We start from the raw sequence: 21136 nt of genomic DNA, 5'->3' as shown, positions 1-21136 counted from the left end.
CTTTTGACCTATATGGTTGAATGGAAATCAAGCTGGAAATCCATACTTGTTTGTGCTTCCTGCTTGAAATTTCACACACTCAATCAGGTCTCAGTATGCATTGTCTTATTTCTTTCTTGTTGAAATAACCCTACGCTGAGGCATGCAAAGTCAACTTAATCCAAGAGCACTCTATCTAAAACCAGGAAAATAAACATTTACTGAAATACCTAACCAAATTATTCAGTCAGATGTCTTTGAACTGCACAGGATTCATGTATTCTCTGGCTCCACTATGCTTCACACTTTGGGGAGTCCTTGGATATACAATTCTCTAAACAGTTTAGGGTTAGGGTTAGGGTTAGGGTTAGGGTTTGGGCTAGGGTTAGAGATAGTGTTAGGTTTAGAGTTAGTTTTTGGTTAATTTCTTTAAATCTTGTAAGGAATCATCTTTTTCCTAGCCTAACTATGGTTGCCACGTTTGGGCCTCCTATTTGCAAATGTTTGCTGTCAGGAACAGTTTGTATTTTCCAGGATCACTGTATTTTGTCCAATACAGGGAATGGAAATTCAGCTGGATATCAAACAGGGTTTGTGCTAGCTGCTTGAAACTTCACACACTAAAAATGTTCTCCATGAGCATTGTCTGCTTTGTGTCTTGTAGAAGAAGCCCAAAGTGGAAGCAAACAAAACCAAGTTTATACAAGAGCCCTCTATAAGAAAACAGAAAAATACACAGTTACTGAAATACCTCCCCCAATTCTTTGTTCAGATTTATTTAATAAGGCACAGGAATTCATCTGTTTGCTAGCCCAGTAGGCTCTCCATGTTTGAGACTCCAAGGATCAATGGTTCTCTAATCAAGTTTTTGTAAATGTCACGGTTTCTGTTATTTTTAGGGGTAGGCTGAAATCTTGAGTTATGGTTGGAGTTAGTTTTTGTGTACTTTCTTTGATACTGGGCAGTACTTAACTTTTACCTAGCCTAACTCTGCTCACCAACATCGGGCCTTCTAGGTGCAAGTGTTTGCTGTCAGGAAAAGTTTTTACTTTCAGATTTCACTGCACCTGAAACTTCTCACATTAAATGAGTCTCAGTATGTATTGTCTTATTTATTTCTGAATGAGGTAGCTCTAAGCTGAAGCATGCAAAATTAACCTAATCCAAGAGCACTCTTTGAGAAAAAAACAGGAAAATACACATTTACTTAAAGAACTAATCAAATTATTTAGTTAGATGTCTTGTATACTGCACAATATTCATCTATTTTCTAGCCCCACTATGCTCCACGCTTTTGGGACTCCTAGTATCAACAGTTCTCTTAACAGTTTAGGATAGTTTTAGGGTTAGGGTTAGGGTTAGGACTAGGGTTAGATCTAGTGCTAAGGTTAGAGTTCGTTTTGGGATAATATCTTTTATACTGGGCAGGATTTATCTTTTACCTTTCCTAACTATGCTTGCCAAGTTTGGGACTTTTAGGTTCAAGTGTTCAATGTTAGGAAAAGTTTGTACTTTTAGGGTTCACTGTATTTTGACCTATATGAGTGAATGGAAATCAAGCTGGAAATCCATAAGGGTTTGTGCTTGCTGCTTGAAACTTCACACATTCAATCCGGTCTCATATGCATTGCCTTATTTCTTTCTTATTGAAGTAGCCCTATGGTGAAACTGCAAAATAAACAATCTGAGAGCACTCTGTGAAAACACAGAAATATACCCATTTACTGAAATACCTATCAGAATTATTTAGTCAGATTTTTTATATTCTGCACAGGATTCATCTGTTTGCTGGACCCACTTGTTCCACAATGTTGGGAGTCCTAGGATCAATGGTACTCTAAAAGTTTAAAGATAGTGTTAGGGTTAGGGTTAGGGTTTGGGCTAGGTTTCGAGCTAGTGTTAGGGTTATACTTAGTTTTGGGATAATTTCTTTGATACTGGGCAGGATTCTTGTTTTACCTAGCCTAACTATGCTCGCCAAGTTCAGGTCTACCTAATGCAATTGTTTGCTATCAGGAACAGATTGTAGTTTCAGGTATCACTGCATTTTGACCTTTATGAGTGAATAGAAATCCAACTGGATATCAAACAGGGTTTGTGCTAGCTTTTTGAAACTTCAGACACTAAAATATTTCTCCATGAGCATAGTCTGTGTTGTTTCTCATAGAAAAACCCAAAGTGGAAGCAAACAAAACCAAGTTTATCCAAGAGCCCTCTATAAGAAAACAGGGAAACACAGTTACTGAAACACCTCCCTCAATTCTTTGGTCAGATTTCTTTAATAATGCGTAGAAATTGATCTGTTTGCTAGACACTAGGCTCCCCAAGTTTGGGTCTTCAAGGATCAATGGTTCTGTTACCAGGTTTGTGTTAATGTCAGGGTTCTTGTTATTTTTAGGGTTAGGGGGAGAGCTTCAGTTATGGTTAGAGTTAGTTTTTGTGTAGTTTCTTTGATACTGGGCATTATTTATCTTATACCTAGCCTAACAATGCTCGCTAAGTTTGAGTCTTCTAGGTGCAAGTGTTCACTGTCAGGAAAAGTTTGTACTTTCAGATTTCACTACAACTGAAAATTCTCACACTTAATGAGGTCTCAATATGTATTGTCTTGTATCTTTCTTGATAAAGTATCCCTAAGCTGAAGCATGCAAAATCAACTTAATCCAAGAGCACTCTATGAAAAAATAGGAAAATACACATTTACTGAAATAACTAAACAAATTATTTAGTCAGATGTCTTTGATACTGCACACCATTCATTTGTTTGATAGCACCACTCTGCTCCACACTTTTTGGACTCCTAGTATCAATGGTTCTCTTAACAGTTTAGGAAAGGTTTAGGATTAGGGTTAGGGTTAGGACTAGGGTTAGATCTGGTATTATGGTTAGAGTTCGTTTTGGGATAATTTCTTTGATACTGACAGGATTCATTTATTACCTTGCCTAACTATGCTTGCCAAGTTTGGGGCTTCTAGGTTCAAGTATTCAATGCAGGAAAAGTTTGAACTTTCAAATTTCACTGCATTTTGACCTATATGGGTGCATGGAAAGTGAGCTGGAAATTCAAGAGTGTTTGTGCTTGCACTCAAAACTTCACACACTAAACGCATCTCATATGCATTGTCTTTTTTCTTTCTTGTTGAAGTTGCCCTAAGGTGGAGCATGCAAAATCAACAATCCGAGAGCACTCTGTGAGAAAATAGAAAAATAAACATTTACTGAAATACCTATCAGAATTATGTAGTCATAGTCAGATGCCTTATATACTGCACAGGATTTGTATGTTTCCTGGACTCACTATTTCCCACACTTTTGGGAGTCCTAGAATCAATGGTACTCTAAAATGTAGGGATAGTGTTAGGGTTAGGGTTAGGGTTAGGGCTAGGGCTAGGTTTAGAGCTAGTGTTAGAGTTACAGTTAGTTTAGGGATAATTTCTTTGATACTGGGCAGGATTCATGTTTTACCTAGCCTAACTATGATCATCAAGTTTGGGGCCTACATAATGCAATTGTTTGCTATCAGGAACAGATTATAATTTTAGATATCACTGCATTTTGACCTTTGTGGGTGTATGAAAATCCAGCTGGATATCATACAGGGTTTGTGCTAACTTCTTGAAACTTCACACACTAAAACAGTTTTTATGACCTTTGTCTGTTTGTTTCTTGTAGAAGAAGCCCAAAGCTGAAGCAAACAAATCCAAGTTTATAAAAGAGCCCTCTATAAAAAAACAGGGAAATGCAAAATTAGTGAAATACCTCCCCCAATTCTTAGGTCAGATTTCTTTAATAATGTGCAGGAATTTATCTGTTTGCTAGACCACTAGGCTCCCCAAGTTTGGGGCTCAAAGGATCAATGATTCTGTTATTAGGTTTGTGTTAATGTCAGGGTTTCTGCTATTTTTAGGGCTAGGAAGAAATCTTGAGTTATGGTTAGAGTTAGTTTTTGTGTAGTTTCTTTGATACTGTGCAATATTCATCTTTTACCTTGCCAAACTCTGCTCACCTAGTTTGGGCCTTCTAGGTGCAAGTGTTCCCTGTAAGGAAAAGTTTGTAGTCTCAGATTTCACACTCATTGAAGTCTCAGTATGCATTTTCTTGTTTCTTTCTTAAGGAGGTATCCCTAAGCTGAAGCATGCAAAATCAACTTAATCCAAGAGCACTTTATAAAAAATCAGGAAAATATCCATTTACTGAAATCACTAACCAATTTTTTTAGTCAGATATCTTTGGTACTGAACAATATTCATCAGTTTGATAGCTCCACTATGTTCCCCACTTTGGGGATTCCTAGTATCAACGGTTCTCTTAACAGTTTAGGATAGGTTTAGGGTTAGGGTTAGGGTTAAGGCTAGGGTTATATCTAGCTTTAGGGTGAGAGTTTTGGGGGGGCTAATTTCTTTGATACTGGGCAGGATTCATCTTTTGCCTTGCCTAACTATGCTCACCAAGTTTGGGGCTTCTAGGTTTAAGTGTTCAATGTGAGAAAAAGTCTGTACTTTCAGGGTTCACTGCAGTTTGACCTATATGGGTCAATGGAAATTGAGCAGGAAATCCTAAAGACTTTGTGCTTGCTGCTTGAAGCTTCACACATTCAATTAGGTGTCAGTATTCAATTTCTTGTTTCTTTCTTATTGAAGTAGCCCCCTAAGGTTAAGCATACAAAATCAACAATCTGAGAGCACTCTCTAAAAAAAACAGGAAAATACTCATTTACCAAAATACCTATCAGAATTATTTATTCAGATGTGTTATATACTGCACAGGATTCATATGTTTGCTGGACCCTCTATATTCCACACTTTGGGGAGTCCTAGGATCAATGGTACTCTAAAAGTTTTGAGATAGTGTTATGATTAGAGTTAGGGTTAGGTCTCGGTTTCAAGCTACCTTGCCAAGTTCGGGTCTACATAATGCAATTGTTCACTATCAGGAACAGATTGTAGTTTTAGGTTCACTACAATTTGACCTTTATGGGTGAATGGAAATCCAGCTGGATATCAAACATGTTTGTGCTAGCTGCTTGAAACTTCACACACTCAATCAGTTCTCCATGAGCATTGTTTGCTTATTTCTCTTAAAAGAAGCCCAAAGCTGAAGCACAGAATAACAGGTTTATCTAGGAACATTCTATAAGAAAACAGAAAAATTCCCAGTTACTGAAACATTTCCCCCATTTCTTTGGTCAGATTTCTTTAATAATTTGCAGGAATTAACTTCTTTGCTAGCCTTTTAGGCACCCGAAGTTTGGGAATACAAGGATCAATGGTCCTATAAAGAGGTTAGGGTTAGTGTCAGGGTTTGTGTTAATTTCAGTGCTAGAGTGACAGCTTGTATTATGGTTAGAGTTAGTTATTGTCTAGTTTCTTTGATACTGGGAATTTTTCATCTTTTACTTAGCCTAACTATGTTCACCAAGTTTGGGCCTTCTAGGTGCAAGTGTTTGCTGTCAGAAACAGTTGTACTTTCAGGTTTCACTGCATTTTGACCTATGGGTAAATAGAAATCAAGCTGGAAATCCAAGAATGTTTGTGCTTCCTGCTTGAAACTTACACATTCAATCAGGTCTCAGTATGCTTTGTCTTTTTTCTTTCTTATTGGAGTAGTCCTAAGATGAAGATGCAAAATCAACTTAATCCAAGAGCACTCTATGAAAACACAGGAAAATAAACATTTACAGAAATACCTAACAAAATTATTCAGTCAGATGTCTTTTAGCTGCACAGGATTCATCTGTTTTCTGGTTCCACTATGCTCCAAAACTTTTGGCATCCTAGAATTCACAGTTCTCTACATAGTTTATGGATACAGTTAGGTTTAGGGTTAGGGTTTGGAATAGGGTTAGAGCTAGGGTTAGTGTTAGAGTTAGTTTGGGGCTAAGTTCTTTGATACTGGGCAGAATTCATTTTTTACCTTCCCTAACTATACTCACCAAGTTGGAGGTTCTAGGTTCAAGTGTTCAATGTCAGGAAAAGTTTGTACTTGCTGGTTCACTGCATTTTGACCTATATCAGTGAATGAAAATCAAGCTGGAAATCCAAGTGTGTTTGTGCTTGCTGCTTGAAACTTCACACACTCAATCAAATCTCATATGCATTGTCTTGTTTCTTTCTTGTTGAAGTAGCCTTAAGGTGAAACATGCAAAATAAACAATCCATGAGAACTCTGTGAAAAATAAACTGAAATACCTATCAGAATTATTTAGTCAGATGTCTTATATACTGAAGAAAATTCATCTGTTTGCTGGACCCACTAATTATCACACTTTTGGGAGTTTGAGCATCAATGGTACTCTAAAAGTTTAGGCATAGTGTTAGGGTTAGGGTTAGGGTAAGGGCTAGGTTTAGAGCTAGTGTTAGAGTTACAGTTAGTTTAGGAATAATTTCTTTGGTACTGGGCAGGATTCATGTTTTACCTAGCCTAATTATGCTCACTAAGTTTGGGCCTACATAATGCAATTGTTCCCTATCAGGAAAAGATTGTAGTTTTAGGTATCACTGCATTTTGACCTTTATGGGTGAATGGAAATCCAACTGGAAATCCAAGAGGGTTTTTGCTTGCTGCTCAAAACTTCACACACTCAATTATGTCTCATATGCATTGTGATATTTCTTTCTTGGTGAGGTAGCCCTAAGGGGAAGCAAGTAAAATGAACAATCTGAGAAAACTCTTAAATAAAAAAAACAGGAAAATACTCATTTACTGAAACACCTATCGAAATTATTTGGTCAGATATATTCTGCACAGGATTCATCTGTTTGCTGGACCCACTACGTTTCACACTTTTTGGAGTCCTAGGATCAATGGTACTCTAAAAGTTTAGGGATAGTGTTAGGGTTAGGTTTAGAGCTAGTGTTAGGATTATACTTAGTTTTGGGATAATTTCTTTGATACTGGGCAAGATTCATGTATTACCTAGCCTACTATGCTTGACAGGTTCAGGCCTACATAATGCAATTTTTTGCTATCAGGAACAGATTGTAGTTTCAGGTATCACTGCATTTTGACCTTGTTGAGTGGATGGAAATCCAGTTGGAAATCAAACAGGGTTTGTGCTAGCTGCTTGTAACTTCACACACTCGATCAGTTGTCCATGAGCATTGTCTGCTTATTTCTTGAATAAGAAGCCAAAAGCTGAAGCACAGAATAACAAGTTTATCCAAGGGCACTCTGTAAGAAAACAGGAAAATTCCCAGTTACTGAAACACTTCCCACATTTATTTGATCATATTTCTTTAATAATTTGCTGTAATTCACTTCTTTGCTACCCCACTAGGCCCCCCAAGTTTGGGTCTCCTAGTATCAATGGTTCTGTAAGCAGGTTAGGGTTAGTGTCAGGGTTTGTGTTAGTTTTAGTGCTAGAGTGAAAGCTTGCGTTATGGTCAGAGTTTGTTTTTGTCTAGTTTCTTTGATACTGGGAAGTTTTCATCTTTTACTTAGCCTAATTATGCTCACCACGTTTGGTCTTTCTAGGTGCAAGTGTTTGCTGTCAGAAACAGTTTGTACTTTCAGGTTTCACTGCATTTTGACCTATATGGGTGAAAAGAAATCACGCTGGAAATAAAAGCGTGTTTGTGCGTCCTCCTTGAAAGTTCACACACTCAGTCAGATCTCAGTATGCATTGTCTTGTTTCTTTTTTTTGAAGTTGCCCTGAGGTTAAGCATGTAAAATCCAAGAGTACTCTATGAAAAAAAAAGGAAAATACCCAATTACTAAAATTACTAACCAAATTATTTAGTCAGATGTCTTTGATACTGCACAACATTCATCTGTTTGATAGCCCCACTATGCTCCACACTTTGGTACTCCTAGTATCAATGATTCTCTAACAGTTTAGAATAGGTTTAGGGTTTGGGTTAGGGTTAGGGCTAGGGTTAGATATAGTATTAAGGTTAGAGTTCGTTTTGGGCTAATTTCTTTGATACTGGACAGAATTCATCTTTTACCTTGCCTAACTATGCTCACCTAGTTTGGGTCTTCAAGGTCCATATGTTTGCTGTCAGAAACAGTTGGTAGTTTCAGGTATCACTGCATTTTGACCTATAAGTGTTAATGTAAATACAGCTGGAAATCAAAAATTGTTTGTGCTAGCTGCTTTTAACTTCACACACTCATTAAGTTCTCCATGAGCATTGTCTGGCTTTTCTCTTGTAGAAAAATCCAAAGCTGAAGCACACAATAACAAGTTTAACCAAGAGAACTCTATAAGAAAACAGATAAATATTCAGTTACTGAAATACCTCTCCCAATTCGTTTTTCAAATTTCTTTAAAAATTCACAGGAATTCACCTCTTTGCTAGCCCATTATGTTCCCCAACTTTGGGACTTCCTGGACCAATGGTTCTCTAAATAGATTAGGGTTATTTCAGGGTTTTCATTAATTTTTGAGCTAGGGTGAGAGCTTGTTTTATGGTTAGAGTTAGTTTTTGTCTAGTTTCCTTGATACTGAGTAGTATTCATCTTTTACCTAGCCTAACTATGATTGGCAAGTGTTGGCCTCTTAGGTGCAAGTGCTCACTGACAGAAACAGTTTTTACTTTCAGGTTTCACTGCATTTTGACCAATATGGGTGCACGGAAATCGAGCTGGAAATCCAATGATGTTTGTGCTTGCTGCCTGAAACTTCACACATTCAATCAGGTCTCAGAATGCATTGTCTTGTTCCTTTTTTGTTGAAGTAGCCCTAGCTGAAAAATGCAAAATTAACTTAAACTGTATGAAAAAAACACAAAAATACCCATTTCCTGAAATATCTATCCAAATTATTTAGTCAGATATCTGTGATACTGCACAGCATTCATCTGTTTGCTGGACCCACTATGCTCCACACTTTTGGAAGCCCTAGGATCAACGGTTCTCTAAACAGTTCAGGGATAGTGTTAGGGTTAATGTTAGGGTTAGGGCTAGGGTTAGTGCTTGTCTTAGGGTTAGAGTTAGTTTTAGGTTAATTTCTTTGATAAGGGGCAGGTTTTATCTTTTACCTAGCCTAACTATGCTAGCCAAGTTTGGGTCTATATTGTCCAAATGTTCACTGTCAGCAACAGTTCTATTATAAAATATCACTGCATTTTGACTTATATGGGTGAATGGATATCCAACTAGAAATCAAAGAGGGTTTCTGCTAGCTGCTTGAAACTTCACACACTCAATCTGTACTCTGGAGCATTGTTTCTTTGATACTGAGCAGTATTCATCTTGTAGAAGAAGCCCAAAGCTGAAGCACAGTTTATTGAAGAACACTATATAAGAAAACAGGAAATTACCCAGTTTGTATTTTCAAGGTTAACTGCTTTTAGAAATATATGGGTGAATGGGAATCCAACCTGAAATCATACAGGGTTTGTGCTAGCTAGTTGAAACCTCAGACACTCAATCAGTTCTCCATGAGCATTGTCAGGTTTGTTTCTTATAGAAGAAGCCCAAATGGCTGGGGATGTCGCTCAAGCAGTAGCGCGCTCACCTGGCATGCGTACAGCCTGGGTTCGATCCTCAGCACCACATACAAACAAAGATGTTGTGTCTGCCAAAAACTAAAAATTAATATTAAAATTCTTTCTCTCTCTCTCTCTCTCTCTCTCTCTCTCTCTCTCTCTCTCTCTCTATCTCTCTCTCAAGAAGAAGAAGAAGAAGAAGAAGAAGAAGAAGAAGAAGAAGAAGAAGAAGAAGAAGAAGAAGAAGAATCCCAAAGCTGAAGCACACAAAAACAATTTTATCCAAGAACACGCTATTAAAAAAAAAAAAAAACAGGGAAAAACCCAATTACTAAAATTCCTCCCCCAAATTATTTGGTCTGATTTCTTTCATAATTCGCAGGAATTCATATTTTTGCTAGCCCACTAGGCTCTCTAAGTTTGGGACTCCAAGGATCAATGGTTCTCTAAACAGGTTAGGGTTAGTGTCAGGGTTTGTGTTAGTTTTGGGGCTACAGTGATACCTTGTGTTAGGGTGCGAGTTAGTTTTTGTGTAGTTTCTTTGATACTGTGCAGGATTCATCTTTTCCCTATCCTACTATGCTCGCCAAGTTTGGGAATTCTAGGTGCAAGTGTTTGCTCTCAGGAACAGTTTGTATTTTCAGGTTACACTGCATTTTGACATATACAGGTGAATGGAAATAGAGATTGAAATTGAAAAGGGTTTGTGCTTGCTGCTTGAAACTTCACACACTCAATCAGATCACAGTATGCATTATCCTGTTTCTTTCTTGTTTAAATAGGCCTAAAATGAAGCATGCAAAAAACAACTTTATCCAAAAGCATTCTATGAAAAAAACCAAGAAAATACCCATTTACTGAAATACCTAACCAAATTATTTAGTGAGATTTCTTTGATAATGCACTGGATTTATCTACTTCCTAGGCCCACTATGCTCCACACTTTTGGGAATACTGGGATCAATGGTTCTGGTTCTCTAAACCTTTTAGGAATAGTGTTAGGGTTAGGATTAGGGGTAGGGCTAGGGGTAGAGCTAGTGTTAGAACTAGTGTTAGGTTTAGAGTTAGTTTTGGGCTAAGCTCTTTGATACTGGGCAGGATTCATGTTTTAACTAGCCTAATTATTCTCATCAAGTTTGGGGCCTCTAGGTGCAACAGTTGGCTGTCAGGACCAGTTTTTATTTCCAGGTTTCACTGCATTTGGAACTGTACAGGTGAATGAGAATACAGCCTCAAATCAAACAAGATTTGGACAACTGCTTGAAACTTCACACACTAAGTCAATTTTCCATGAGCTTTGTCTGGTTTGTTTCTTGTAGAAGAAGCCCAAAGCTGTAGTGCACAAAAATAAGTTTATTCATAGCACTCTATAAGAAAACAGAAAAATACCCAATTACTAAAATTCCTCCCCCAATTCTTTGCTCAGATTTCTTTGATAATCTACAGGAATTCATCTTTTTGCTAGCCCACTAGACTCACTAAGTTTGGAACTCCAAGAATCAATGGTTCTCTAAACAGGTTAGAGTTAGTGTGAGGGTTTGTGTTAGTTTTAGGGTTAGTTTTAGGGCTAGAGTGACAGCTTGTGTTATGGTTCGAGATAGTTTGTGTCTAGTTTCTTTCATACTCAGCAAGATTCATCTTTTACCTAGTGTAACTATGGTTGCAAGTGTGGGCATTCTAGGTGCAAGTGCTTGCTCGCAGGAACAATGCATATTTCCAGGTCTCACTGTATTTTGACCTATACAGGTGAATGGAAATGGAGCTGGAAATCGAACAGGGTTTGTGTTTGCTGCTTGAAACTTCACACACTCCATAAGATCTCAGTATGCATTCTCATTTTTTCTTTCTTGTTGAAGTAGCCCTAAGATGAAGCATGCAAAAACAACTTTTTGGATGTTAGATTCACCTGTGTGGTTTGTATAACTGTGGTTACCATAAACATGGGCCACATGTTTATGGGAAGATATGTGTTCTAGTCAGGACAACTCAGCCCAGGGAGTGGAACCCTAGCAAACCTCGGAGTAACCACAGAGACCTGTACCTGTTTGGAAAATGCAGCAATCCACATCAGCCCTAGAAATAATTGCAATTGATTGTGTTACAAGAATAGTTATGAATGTGAATGACTTTAGAGCATACAGGGGGAAGTCTTTGGGACTGTCTGGTGCTGTGTGTGTCATACTGTTAAGGTGATGAGAAGGAAAGAATGTATAGCTGTGTCTAGGAAAGCTGGAGGAATTTCTTCCTGTAGGAATTCTTTAGAAGTCAAAGTGCTTGACATTGTGAACAGCATTGTAGTCTATGAAGGTGAGTTGTTCTTAGAGATAACATTGTAGAATGTATCTTTGGACCAGACTGGTGGCAAGAGAAGAGACAGAAACTTGCCCCCTCCTGCTTTTGCCTGGTCCATTGGCATTGCTGTTCATGGCACTTGTCCCCTCAGGAGCCTTGTTGTGCCTGTCCAACTCCCTCCCACTCAGAATTTGCCACTTGGGTCCATGAGGACCCAGCAGTGCCTAGCCCAAGGCTATTTCTGCTTTCACTCTGGAGACGAGAGTGAAAGACTCAGAAGAGGCCTGTGATGGCTATACCCACACCCTGTGGGCCGCTCAGTTCCACGAATAGAGAAGATCTTTATAGGCACGGGGTTAGAACTCACGCCATGTTTTCTGGTTCAATGATGCTTCCTGGAGCAGGACTCCCCACTAGGAAATTAATGAGGCCCATTGAAAAATGCCCACTTCTCACTGTGTGTGGGGCACAGCATGGAACACCCTAGAGAAATGGACCTCTCCCTGCTTTGAAGATTTTCTGCTTTCCCATGTGGATAGGCTCTGAGAATAGGAAATATGAACTGGAAGCAGAGAAAGACCCAGAAGGGACCAGTCCTGACCTATTCCCCTACCCAGGAAAACTCCTAAATTTTGAGTAGGTCACTTCCTCTGTTGGTATAGATTCTGTCTGATTGCCTTTCCCCTGGATCTATGGGACAAGCAAGGAATGGTGTTGGGAGACTTTCTCTGTGACCCCAAGCTAGCTCCTTTGTCCTTTTAAGCCCCAAATTCTTACAGGGAGCATTACTAGAGCTGTATGTATGTGTAAATGTCACTATACTACAAGTCACAACCAGAGTGCACTAGTCCTGGCTTTTCCACCAATTGTCAACTCTTCCTTTCTGGAATTCAAGAGGCAGTGGTGTATAGGCTTATTAATATACCCCTCAGAAATCTATCTTCTCTGCTTGAAGGATTTGCTTCTTTTTTTATTTCTCCAGGCCTGTGGTCTGGGAGCCAGCACAGAAGCAGGCCTAGGGTGCAATAGGGTGAACAACTCAGCCTCTGGTGACTCTTTCCTCCAACCTGGTGGTTGGCACTGGAAGGGCATACACTTTCTGTCTATGGCACCAATTAAGATGACCCCATGCCACTCTACCTTCTTCCTTGGCTAAAATGTGTAATATTTTTCTCAAACATTTAACTCTGAACTTATGATGCCAAAGCATTGGACAGTTACTGCACAAATAGTTCTGCCCAGAAGGGGAAACAAGGGGATTGACCCCTTCCCTATGTCTCAACATGGCATAGAGAGAAGCCACTATCTCTAATGAGAAAAAAAAGTCAATTAGAAAGCAATATATGTCTCCATAGGAAGAAGCCATTAGCACACAAAGAATGTACATGAGGTAAAAGAGTCACTGTCTGTATGAACTGATTTTTTTTTCTGAAAGAAACTTTTCTTTTTTACCATGTAAACTAAAAAAAATATGATATATTTGAACAGATAAAACCTTTTTGAAGACAGCATTTTGGGTAATGATGGAAGTGGCCTGAGATGCCTACCCTGCTTGGCCAATGCTGTCAGGGACTGGCTGGTGGTACAGGTTCCCTGAGCTGCAAGGCCTGATTGCTGTCCTTATCTCTGATCTATCTATTCTTAATAGGAAGGTTGTGGCCTTTGGGGCTGGCATAGTGACTACAGGCCATATAATTCTCCTTCGCTTTGTGTAGAAAGAAGTTCTCTGATGACAAGATTGCCTACCACAAGGGTCTTGGGCTCCTCTTCATGTCAGTTTAACTCTGGAGGACCAGTTTCATGCTGATGCCTCATCTTGTCCACCAGGATTCATTGAACAACTGTCATGATGTTCTGGGCTTCAGCTATCCCATTATTCATTCATAGTCTGCTGTGACTGACACTGGATCTGGGCAGTGATAAGGAATCTTCCTGCCCACTGCCTTTTTTATTGGAGTATAGCGACTGCAGAAAGTGATTCTTCCTCTTCTCAATATAGGTTTCTGGAAGATCTAACATTTCTCTGGCAGGGAGATGTGGGACTGTCACTTCCCATTCAGGAGGTTCCTCCTTCACCTCTGTCTTCCTGGTCTCTTCATATCTTGAAGACTGGGAGGTACTTTAATTTCCAATATTGCCATACCACAGTACATGTCTCCTGAGGCTATACCTCCACAGTTCTCTCATAGCTCATGCCTGGCCTTTGCCAAGCCTGGACTTGGCTTGAGGCTGCCTCTTGCAATTCTCATGATAATCCTTCTGTGCTGGGTTCTGTCCAAGAGACTATAAGTGTAAGGCAGGGAAGGCAGCTGGTCCTCCTGTGTATTTGGAGGGACTACTGAGGGCTCATGGGTGCTACCCATTGGGATTCTTATCCTGGCCTTGTGCATCTCTGCAGGTGAGGGATCAGGGAGGAGACTCTGCAGGGTAGGAACTGACATTAAATCACCTTCTCTCCTGGACTTTTCCAATGAAGTCCTTGTGGGAAACTGGCAACCTTGGCAGTGGAGTTGGCCCTGGAATCATAGGAGACCAAGGGAAACTCTGACTGTGGAAGGGGCAAGGGTGGTCTCTCACCAAAGTTGTGATTATGGTATTAAAGGCCTTGGAGGTGTGGATTCAACCTGTGTCACACCCAGGATGTCATAATATTTGTTCATAGTATTGAGTTCCTGGATTGAGGAAGGAAGGAATCTGAGAGGTGTTCACCAGAGATTGATGATCCTTGGAGGATGCTAAATTGCTGGGTTTTTTTCTTCTTTTTTGTGAGTGTTGGCATCAAGGCAGGAATCCACACATATATGTGTGGATTATGTCCTTGATCTGTACCAACTTTCTGCTTAGATGGTGTTGCAGGAGTTTTTCCAGAAGTTTCTTGTTTGAACCCATAGATATGTCACTTCCTGAGTCACACTTCCATGGCCTCATCAAGTCACTTTCTGAATCCTCCTTTTCATTTTCCAGAACCTTTACTGAGGTGCTTCTTGAATTCCAGAGTAGACCTTCTGGGCCCTTCTCTAAGTCTTGCTCTGGTCCCTTAGGGGAGCTTTACAGCTGGGCCTGACCTTCGGCAAACCTATGCTGCTTTCACAAGCAAGTTCAGAGAGCTGGGTGGCCAGGAAGGGGCCATGCTCATCTTTTGCCTGGCACCCACAAAACTTCCTTGGGAATTTGCCCTGAGGCTGTGTCAAGTCCTGAAATGCTTCAAATCTGCAGTAAGGGCCAGGCCTGTGTTCATGTGCAATAAACCTCTCTAGCCTGTGTTTCTCTGGTTGCTCCTGGAGCTTGATTCTGTTAGAATCCCTAGGAAGTATGGAGGCAGACTTGGAGAGTCAAGGAGGGGCAACTGCCCTGGTGATGGTTGAAAGTAAATTGGCTATTGGCTCCCTGAGATTTTTGGAGCAAAGAGTGTAAAACACTTCCTCTGTTTCTGTTGCTTCTGCAAGTACCATTCCACATGCTCATTTTCAGTTTGTCTGAGAGGCCATACTTCCTCTTGGGATATAGGGCAAATTGTTCTCTGGGTCCTCTTCTGGGGTGGAAAAGAAGGTGATAGTTTGGGGTCAGAGGATGTAAAGTGGGTGTGGTTCTGGACCTGAGCCACAGATGGGGACAGTGTTTTTGTTAAAAATTGAGATTGAGCCACATAGTTGGGCAAGGACTGGTCCTTGTAAAGCTGTGGATATTCTTCAGCCTAAGATTTCTGGGGAATAGCCAGAGACTTTGTTAAATGTAATATTTTTAGATTGTGGAGAGAAAGCCCTCTCAGAGACCCAGGCAGTATCCACCAGGGACTCACTGTGCAGAGAGGGCAGGACACAGAATATCTGGCTACATTTATGCTCTGAAAAGTCCACTGAGACCTGTGGTAAAAAAAATGCTGAGAACCAGGAAGCGATTCTGGTTTCCCTTTTGTGTTCCAGAGGGTTGTGCAGTGGTCTCTCTCTTTTCACTCAGTGACTTCAGCATTTTTCCTAGACAACCCAGGTAGTGGTCTGGGATCATTGGTTTAAAAGAGGACCCATTCTCAGTGTTTTCCTTTCATAGTTTTTGTTTTGCTATTTTGGTAATTAGTATCTCCAGTAATTTCTGGACATCAGGATTGATGAAAGAGAAACCCTCACCCTGTATTTGCTGGTGTGGGGGGTCTTCCTAGATTGTGGGGTCTGTTCTATTTTATAAAAATATATGAAAGTATATTTTGAACTATAATACCCTCACTGTGCTGTGAAGTACTAAAACTGATTATTTGGGTATGCATTGACAAATTATGTTTTTTTTTTTTTGTACCAGAAATTGAACCAAGGGGGATTAACCACTGATCCACATTCCCAGCCATTTTCATTTATTTATTTATTTATTTATTTATTTATTTATTTATTTATTTATTTATTTTAATTTTGAGAAAGGTTCTCACTAAAATGCTTAGGTCTTTCCTAAGTTGCTAAGGCTGGATTCGAACTTGCAATTCTCCTATCTCAGCCTCCCAAGCTTTTGGTATTAAAGGTGAATGCCACTGCACCTGGTGATAATTGACTTTTTTTTAATCTAAGTATAATCAGAAGAAAAAGTGCTGAGAGTTTAAGATTTTAAACCTATTTCTACAATTATGCCACTTAATTTTGATGCATTGCTTGATAATTTACAAAATGTGGTGTTCACTTTGGAACCTGGGGACATTCAGTTTTCTTAATCGGGGCCATACTTAAAGATGGAAAATTGGTGTGCAATTTTAAAAGACTCTTGTGAGAGCTACATCTGTCTTATTTTTAGCATTTTGTTTTAGGAAAATGTTATAGTTTGCATCTGGAATGTCCCCCAAAGACTTTTGTGTTAGATGTTTAGTCCCCAGTTGGTGGCACTATTGGGGAGGTGATGCACACTTTAGGAAGTTGGGCCCACTTGGAAGTAGGTCATTTGGGGTATGCCTTTGAAGGTTCATTTTGTCTATGGTGCCCTCCACCCTTTCCTGGCCATGAGGTGAACAGCATTATTTTGCCCTTGATGTTCTGCCTCACCAGAGGCCCAGAGTCAATGAAGCCCTGTGACTATGGATGAACACCTCTGAAGTCATTAGCCTAAATCTTTCCTCCTCTAAGTTTTTCACAGGTATTTTGTCACAGCAACTAAAAGCTGAATAATTCAGAAAAAAATGCGTTTGACATTATGGATTATTGGGTGAGCTGTGAGTGCAGAAATGTGAATTTCTGGATACATCATAAAATTGATTTAAGCAACAACTAGGTAATATTTATATGCCATACCTAGCTTAGGGAAAAAAGTAGACACTACAATATTTTAATTCTTGAAATACTTTTAAAAGACATTCTTTTCCTGAATTTTAATTGGCAGCCTTTTTTTTTTCTTACGGTGCTCACGACTCTCATAAAAACGAATTCAAGTGCTCATGAAATCTTAGAGTAGATGTTGCCAGATAAAGATATAGGAACTGAAGCTTATATGAAAAAGGGACAGCATAAAAGAGACCAAAGACAAATAAACAAACTAGTTTGGCACATCCTTTCAGGCCCCTAAACATTGTTAAAGAGAAGGCTTTGCTAAACACAGCAACAGCATTATCCTAAAGTAATGTGCTATAATTGCACACTATGAAGGTAGTGTTACACTTTGGATATACTAGAATTGGGATCTGGAATGTCGTACAAAATTCCATGATGTAAAGGCTTGGTTCCCAAAGTGGTGCTCTAGGGACCTGATTTAACCTGTTAGAAATTGGAGCCAGTGAGAAGTCTTTAAGTTATCAGGGGTGTCCTCTTAGAGGGGATTTTAAGACTCATTCTCTGCACTCTCTCTCTCTCTCTCTCTCTCTCTCTCTCTCTCTCTCTCTCTCTCTCTCTCTCTTCTTCCTGGCTTTCAGAGTATTAGTTTTGCTTGGCCATGCACTCCTTTTGCAATAATTTGTCCAACACCAGAGGCAAAAAATGTAGGTCTGATCAATCATGGATTCCAAAACTGTGAACCAGAATTGGTTATGTCAGGTAATTATTATAGTGGTGGAAATTTGACTAATACCCTCAGGCACCAATGTTCTTAAAGAGCTAAAAGGAAAGCTTTGAAGTATGGATGTAACACCAGGTACAGAATTCAGCAAGGAGTGCTCTCAAATTGTGGGAGCTGGGACTGCACTTCTAATTTTGAGTATGTCAAGAGTGACAGACATGCCCATGACCCTCTATTTCTCCCATTCTCTGTCATCTTCTGTAATAAGTCTCCCTGCTACTTTCATGGCTTTTTTTTACCCCTAGATTTCACATATGAGGGAAATTGTGTAATACTTGTCTTTCTGTGTCTGGCTTATTTTACTTAATATTATGATCTCTATTATATTTATTTTCCTAAGAATGATATAATTTTATTGTTCTTTATGACTGGACAATGGGGGTAATGCTCCAGTGTGTGTGTGTGTGGGGGGGGTGTTTATCACATTTTCTTTATCCATTCATCCATTGACAGACACAACTGGTCTTATTCCACAACTTGACTCTTATACTGCAATTCACAAGAAACAGTAAACTATAGGATAGCTTGCTGACTTTAATTCTTTCAAGGAATGGCATATCCGAATCATAAGTAGTATTATATTTAGTATCTTTAGGAACCTCTATCCTGACTTCCCTATGTCTGTACTAATTTAAATTCTCACCAACAGTGTGTGTTTCATTTCCCCCACATCCTCACCAGCACTCATTTCTTTTTTTTTTTCTTTTTTGTATTCTTGATGATCGCCATCTGAATGGGCAAGATCAATGCCTTTTGAAGTTTCAGGTATTTCGTTAAGGTTTTTGATCCATTCTGAGTTGACATAGGTGAGAAATAGGGATCTAGTTTCAATCTTCTACATAGGTATATTTAGTTTTCCAAGAATTGTTTGTTAAGGGCCTGTCTTTTCTCCAGCACATGGTTTTGTTACCTTTGTCAAGAATCAGATGGCTGTAGTTGTGTGAGTTCATTTCTATGCTGTCTATTTCAATTCATTAGTCTACATGTCTGCTTTTATGCTCTGACCATGCTATTTTTGTTACTATCACTCTGCAGTATGTTTTGAAACAGTATTTTGAAGTCTCCAGCATTTCTCTTTTTTCTTAAGATTGTTTTTGCGATTCAGGGGTCTTGTGTTCTTTGAGGCTATTTTTGTAGTTCTGTAAAGAATTATGCTAGTTTGATCGTGCTTTTCATTGAATCTCAGTAATGATAATAACAATAATATTTCAGAAATTCAATTTATAAAAGAATGAAGATATATACACTAGTTAGGTGTTTCTTCTGTCAGGTCTGCTTTTGTGTACCCTTTTCTCAGGTGATGCTGGGCTTGGGGTGCAATCCCTGGCCACAGCCACCTGGCTGCAATCAGGTATTCTCTCTCTGCTTGCCTCATGTGGCCTCAGGCCTCATGGCTCTGCACCTAGCCAGGCTTGGCCTAGCCAGATATGGGCCTGTGGTCCTCCCTCCAGCCCCTGGATGTCCTCTAGTGGATGTCCTGAGCTCACTGCCCATAGGCTCCCTGTCCTGGCAAGGGGGCTGCTCTGGGAAAGCAGTGCAAGTAGGTAAGATATGCACCAACATCATGGCCCTGCTGGGCTGCTGGCTCAGTGATGATCAGTAGAGCATGCTGATGTTGTTCTTTGTTGTGGCCTTGGTCACCTGATGTAGTGTGTGCTGGCCAGGGTGTGACCCCCATCCTGGCAGTTGGCAGAGCCAAAAGAGGATCAGTTCTGGGAGTCCTATGCACTGCTTTCTTAGATCCTGATGCCAAACAGCTATAAGAAACAGTGGCAGGTAGCCTAAGTGATTGCCCTGAACCATGAGGCCAAAAGGAAAGGGAGGCCCCCTGCAGGTCTCCTTTTAGCATAACCAGTGGTTGAAGCTCCAGGAGCTGGCAGTTGGAGAACTCTCCAGCATGGTCCAGTCAGCCAAGGAGAAGGTGGTGGCCTGTTACATGATGGGCAAGACCCTTCAGTTTAGGGTGTAGGGCCCTGGGTTGTGGGCTCAGGACACCAGCTATATGACATGCAGCTCTCCCTGGTTTATCTACATCTGGAGCTACACTTAAAATAAGAGAGAAGAAATCCAGATTAGGTGGTCCTGCATCCATGTGCCAAAAGTGACAATTAAGATCCAGCTCAGAGCATCAGAGAAGACCCAGGTGGGTGAGACAAATAAAGTATCTGAAACACTTAAGGACATTTCAAACCACGTTGTGGGTTCCACCTTTCTGTCGTGGTTCTGAGCACCAAGCCCACAGACATAAAGTAAGCTCAGAATCTACAGTGCACTTCATCTACTGCTCAGGAATCCTGTCCTCCTAAATCTCCAAGGGCTCATGAACTAAAGCCACTGGTGAAGAACTTCTGCACCTTACTGCTAAATGATCCTGGGACTCTGGGCAGCATTAACCCTTTGTGTATTGCCCAGGTGAATGATCCTGTCCAGAGGTTCATCAGCACCCTAGCCAAGAACACTACTCACCTTGCTTTGGGAGGAAGAGTTCACCTTTGAGTGGAACACCAGGTCCAAGGATTTACACCTGCAGATTACAGAGGACTGGCAATCCTCAGAAGGTCTGCTGGCCCTGTCCTGTCCTCTGTTCAAGAAACAGCCTTCCAGGATGTAGAGCTTCTTTCTGATCAGTGGGCCCACCCTCAGTAGCTCAGCACTGGGCTCTGTCATTGCAGAGCTTTCTTACATAGAACCCAGTGAATTGAAATCCTGAAAAATCCCTTACCCTGTTGCTTCTGCCAAGATAGAAAAGGATCACACAGTGATGCCATGGGGTACCATGTTCACTACTTTTACTACTGTGAAGACCAAGCCTTACTATGATGTGGGGAGGGTGTCCTGGCTGAGTTCTGAATCCCCACTGAAGACATCCATCAAGGTGAAGGTCATTAAGAAGGACATCTTCATCCAGGTCATTCATGCCATGAGGCAACTGTCAGGAAGATATTCTTTTCTTCAGATATGGAACTGCTGGTGTTGAATGGTTTCAGTCAGGTCATTGAAGTTGCCATTCAGCAGCTTTCTGAATCTTCAAAGCTGAAACTTAAGTCATCACAGAAGAATAACACTATCATCATTTCAGGGATCTCCAATACCTTGCTCTCTCAGGATGACAATACTGCTCTCATGCAGGATTAGACAGAGCCCACAGGATGTCTTATCTGGCTTCCCAGAGGCAGCTGTGGCCCCTGCCCCATTGGTGGAAGATGATCCAGCCCAATTATGAGCTTCCCTGAAGCCCCAGGGGAAGGTAGTAGACACCTTAAACTTGAATAAGGATCCCCTGTCAACAGTAGCCCCACTTGAGCTGGATGAGCATGAGCTTTCTGAGAGCTCCCTGGGCATCTCAGAGCTAGACACTGCTAAGAAGGAGGAAATTTAAGGAGGGATTTTTTTTCCCCACCAGTGGCACCAG

General features: G+C 40.3%; 1 pseudogene; it reads left to right on the top strand.

Moving 5' to 3' along the window:
• Positions 1 to 19455: 19455 nt before the first annotated feature.
• On the top strand, positions 19456 to 20859 carry LOC144373132 (C2 domain-containing protein 2 pseudogene; annotated as a pseudogene).
• Positions 20860 to 21136: the final 277 nt, after the last annotated feature.

The sequence above is a fragment of the Ictidomys tridecemlineatus genome, unplaced genomic scaffold (assembly GCF_052094955.1).
Source record: "Ictidomys tridecemlineatus isolate mIctTri1 unplaced genomic scaffold, mIctTri1.hap1 Scaffold_252, whole genome shotgun sequence".
NCBI lineage: Eukaryota > Metazoa > Chordata > Mammalia > Rodentia > Sciuridae > Ictidomys > Ictidomys tridecemlineatus.
The sequence above is the reverse complement of the archived record's forward strand: the minus strand, read 5'-3'. Positions and strand labels throughout refer to the sequence as shown.